The sequence below is a fragment of the Carassius auratus genome, unplaced genomic scaffold (genome assembly GCF_003368295.1).
Source record: "Carassius auratus strain Wakin unplaced genomic scaffold, ASM336829v1 scaf_tig00021476, whole genome shotgun sequence".
In the NCBI taxonomy this organism is placed as follows: domain Eukaryota; kingdom Metazoa; phylum Chordata; class Actinopteri; order Cypriniformes; family Cyprinidae; genus Carassius; species Carassius auratus.
The window spans coordinates 30,284-35,309 of NW_020525114.1; the positions used below are offsets into that span (position 1 = coordinate 30,284).

General features: G+C 43.6%; 1 long non-coding RNA gene across 1 annotated transcript; it reads left to right on the plus strand.

Moving 5' to 3' along the window:
* Nucleotides 1–827: 827 nt before the first annotated feature.
* Nucleotides 828–4,289, plus strand: LOC113076916 (uncharacterized). Its single transcript, XR_003281246.1, has 3 exons — nucleotides 828–2,126; nucleotides 3,174–3,222; nucleotides 3,983–4,289. It is a non-coding gene; the product is annotated as an uncharacterized LOC113076916 (long non-coding RNA).
* Nucleotides 4,290–5,026: the final 737 nt, after the last annotated feature.

Here is a 5,026-nt window from a genome sequence, read left to right on the forward strand (position 1 = left end):
GTTGCAGCAATAGCAGAGTTGCTGGGGACTATTTTCAGGTGCTAGTATTATTATAAAGTAGCCATTTTAAATATTTGTAAATAATTTGTATATTTAGTTTTATTTTCATTGTATTTTTTGTAAATGTTTCTATATTAATTCTATTTTAAGCATTTAAAAATAACATTTCATTTTTATTTCAATATAATAAAATATTGTATTACTTTAATATATAAATATATATATATTACTTTAATATATAAAAATACAAAAATACTGTACTCACTATAGATTACATGTGCTGAACTTGTGGAATAAGTATATTTTAATTCACAGAGAAAAATAAACGCATGTCTGTTTGGTTGAGGTAGATGGAGGTTGAGCATGGTTTTACTGTAATATTGATGGAGCGCGCAGCTCCTTTTTTCCCCCTGGCTCAACCGAGAAGGGGTGAGAGATATAGAGAAGGAAAGATAAACATCCAGCAATAAGCTAAAACATTCTCTAACTCTGCTGGGGGCAGTCAAGGTCATAGGTCACTGCAATGCAAATCCCTTGTTAATCCATTGACCCACAGTGCAGAGGGTTAATACTGGTTTGCTAAACCAGGGGACCCTAAATCAGTCAGATTAAGGAGATTTTCCAGGAATGTCTGGCTTTATCTGAAGATTGCTGGATTGTTTGGGTTTGAGTGTCCATGGACTGAGGTTAGTGGAATTAGATCTTCTAGCTTTTCCTCAAACCCAGAGGGAAGGAGGTTAATATTACACCACGGTTTGGAAACACAATTAAGGCCAGTCTTAGTGTATAATCACCACAGACGAGGTTGATCAGTTTAGACTTTAATACTTTTTCCAGGTGTTAAATAACCCACCATTTCAGTCCCAGCAATACACAGTGCAGCTCTCTCCCTCTTCTTATTTTTTTAAGATGTGGTCATTTAGAAAAGAATCCATGCAATATAAGCAAAACATTTCCCCATGCAGATTTTGCACCAGGTTCAGGTTTTTCAGGTGTTGACAAGAACAGTATTCTACATTGAAAGTGAGTTCGGCTTTCATAGATTGACATTCATTATTCAGCAGGGCAACCAGTGCTGTTCTGGGTCAACCTGGGTGATTCTAACCCCGGTGAAGGAAGGCTGTGGCAGAGGGCACCAGAGAGGTGTGTGCTGCTCATGAAGAGAGGCTCTGTCTCCCTCCCCTTCACAGTAGCTGCATCCTACTGGGAAATTCATTAGCAGCTGACATCATCTCAGTCCGGCCAGAGAGTGAAAGAATATCATTCTATCCCAGTTCACTCCTCTTCTCTCTCTCGCTCCGTCTCCCGTTTGCACTCTGTCAGGATTCCTCTGCCAGTAGCTCGCATTGAGCGTTGTACACACACACACACACACACACCGTCTGTCCGGTGAAGCTGAGCGGAGGAAGCACGCTCCTTGTGTGTGAGGCAGAAATAAGCGGGGGGTAGTAGCTGAATGAAGTCAGGTTAGAATCAGGAAGTGGGAGGACCTGGTCTCGCTGTGGGTGAATGAGAGAGAGTTTGTGTGGATAGAGGCAGCACTTGCGCGAGGAACAGGAGCCAGCGACAGGACACGAGCTTGAACCCAACGAAGATTTCGAGGAAAGGAAGCGGAGGTCGGGGTTTTAGTGCGGCTTTACTCCACCCATTCTACCTTTAGGAGGAAAACACCGTACGCTTTTTTGGATTTTCTTGCTCTGCACGAGCGCACAGGAGATGGTTTGTCACTGAGCGCGCGCCACTGACACAAAGCGCATAGTCCGTGTCCGTTAAGCGACGGTTGGGAGGGTTTCAAACGGCCAAGTCGCGCGAAGAGGAGGACGAACTGAAGGATTTCTCCACTTCTCTGCGCTCTTGGGGACCAGACACTTGGCTGCCTTTGTCCGAGAGCCTCTCTCGCGATTAGCTCTGGATGTTTTTCTGCTTTCTCTTCTTCTTTGGGAAAGGCTTCTTATTTTGCATGGCTGTCTGTCAATCGCTCAAAAGGAGCGAGAGGAATTCGCCGCCTGTTTATGGATTATACATTGTTTGACAAGCAGAATGTGAAACGGCGCATTTACTAAACCTCCTGAAAGTGATTTCTTGACTTGTTATTTTCGTCCGTGCCAACCTCGCCACGTCTAAAGGTACACCGCACCTTCATATCCCTCAAAAATGGATTTTTTGTAGTTCAAATTTCGATTGCCACACTGTCGTTCGATGTTTTAGGGGAAATAAAAGCAGTTTCGGCGGATTACTCGATGGCTGGAGGATTTAGAGCGCTGTTTTCTTGTCTCTGGTTGTGGATAATTGTAGTTGAAATCTCTGTAGAGAATGTTACCAGATGTTTTTTTGAATAAAGCGGTCGCGCAAACGCATCTTTGTGTGGAAGCGATGTCTTTTGACGTCATGTGTAAATGAATGCATATCACATTATTATTATTATTATTATTATTATTATTCATGTTTCAGCTGTGAAAATGGCGTGAACGTTTTTATGTAACGTTAGCTAATTTAAGATAAGAAATGTATTTTAAATGGGCAAATATTTGATAGGGTTGTCGCACCTTGTCAGTGTCGTTTTTGCCTCGAGCTGGATATGGATATAGTGTTGCTAAATCTGTCATAATAATTGCTTTCCAATGAGCTGTTTTTTTTTCTGATGATATATTCATAGTTATGTATCCAACGAAAGACATAACAATGTCCCATTGTAAGTCTGCATCCACGCAAAAGCTCTTCTGTTTGCCAGTGCGTTGGTTAATTATTGTAAAATTGTTTAAAAGGTGCACATATCTCGTGTATTATTTTTCTTTCGAATGACTAAGTGGAGAGTCAGGTTAGATGCTAATGGGTGGACTGTAATGGTTCTATCTTTGTTGCTGTTTAGCCAATTGAATTAGCCGATGCCCCTTTGACACCACACTGTCACTTAAATAGGCTTTCATTACCTAAATGCTGTGTAAATTGCAACGCTGGATGTTTGCACAATAACATAGCAATGTTAATGCGTACAACCCGATCTCAAGTGCAGCGCGTCGTTTGGCGCATGGAGCCACAGTGCCATCCAGTGGCCGCTCTGGGAAGAGACTGACTTCTTGCGCTCATTAGTGCTGCCCTGCCTTTGATGATGAAGCCCACCTGCTTGGTTCTGAAACAGATGTACTAACTCTCTCTTTCTCGCTCTCTCTCAGGGCTCAGATGCCAGCTCAGAGAAACTCTTCAGCACAGCTGCAGTTAAAGGTACGTGGTGGAATTTCTTTATTCCATTCTGCTTGTATGTTTATTGGTTGTGCAGATCACAGTTGTCTAATGCTTGATGGATTTCACTGTTTCTACAGAGGCACATACGCTAAATGGTTATGGTTGTTATTTTCTGTGAAATTATATTTTAAAGGCATTAATTTAATGTTGGCAATTGATCTAAAAATGAAAATTATCATCACTGTATGTGAGGATAACCCAGGTCTATATAATATTAGGCAAGTAACTATGAAGCATGCAGTCTTTGATGCTTCACAAGTCATAAACTAGAATCTGTCACATTATTCCAGACAACCTTATTTACCAATACTGCATTCAGATTACGTCTAATGTGTTTTGCTTTCTGGGGTGGCATGGGAAATAACGCATTTCCTCGAGGCTGACTACGATTCCATTGACAGGCACAGTGTGTCGTATCCGTGCTTTCTCACAGCGTATGGGCTGAGAGAAATCCATCTGAGCCACTCTGTTAAACAGATCCCAATGTGCTGCTGAGTGATGAATGAGAAAATCCATTTCAGGCGCGCAGCATGTGTAAACGCCACACACTGGGTCCCATGTGCAGCGGCGTCTTGCTTCTGTTATGGAAATTGATTAGTTGTGAAATGCTAAATAAAGGTGCTGGATCTGCGGCACAGACGGTAGTGGAAGAAGCAATTCTACCCTGCTGGTTTGATACTCCGCGTGTGTGATATTGTTTGCCGTGTCTATTTTAAAAGCACGTTTTGTGTTTATACAGTGAGGAGTTGCGATGCAGGCACCGTCTGTTCTTTGTGTGCATGTAAACGTCCCGCCATGCGTGTAGGAAGTTGGTTCGTGTGGAGTCTGCAGTAAGAAGGCGTGAGTCAAAGGATCCGGGGAGTCAGTTGAGTTGCTTTTAAAACCTCAGTGTCTTTAGACAGCAGGAGCCCATCAGCACATCGCTAATTTGCTCTTAAAGCCTTTGGAATTTGAGCTCCCCCATTTTACAAACCCCAGGCAGGCCAGCATAATGGAGCCCAGCCTTGTGAATCCACATTCTTCTGTAATGGTGCGTTACCAGGATGGAGAGCGTGATGGGTGGGGTGGGGAGGGAGAGACGGAGGCTGGAAAGAGATCTGACCCCGGGGAGGAGGTGAGAGAGAGAGCGACTGATTGATGCCGACAAGCCCCTTGTTCCTCCTTTTCCCCCTTGCTTCACTCCCTCGGGACCCCAAACACATTTCCCACATTCTGCTCTTTGAAGACCTTTCGAGGTTTGATTTGTGAGGTTCAGAGGAGCGCTGAATGGCGACCCTTTTTCGGAAAGGCTTTACCTCCTGGATACGCCTCGCAGTGGCCATTACGACCCCTCTGAAAGGATTAAAACTCCCTTTGTGCGCCTTAAACCAACACATACCCGCCTCCTCTGCTTCTGAAAAGCTGGCGCTTGGGAAACAGTACACAAATATGCTTTCTCTTCTCACTGACTGCCAGGCCACTTCGTCTCCCTTCAGACTCTATTTCCATTTAAATGTGTGTCTTTTCTTTCTCATTTCCCTCGCTCCTTCACGTTCCCCTTGTCCCTTTCTCGCCTTGCCATATGCAGATCTTTCCATTGGCAGAAGGGATGGAGAAAAGAGGATCGTCCTCCAAAGCACAGGTGCAAATGAACTTAGGCGCTGTGGTATTTTTATTGGAGGGTTTTAGGAAGATGAAAGACAGCAAGTGTACACAGTACGCTGCTCTCTGTTACAGAGGATTACCAGTCGCTCAGACTCTTAACCCTTACAAACAAAAGAAGAAAGGGAACGTAGAACTGAAG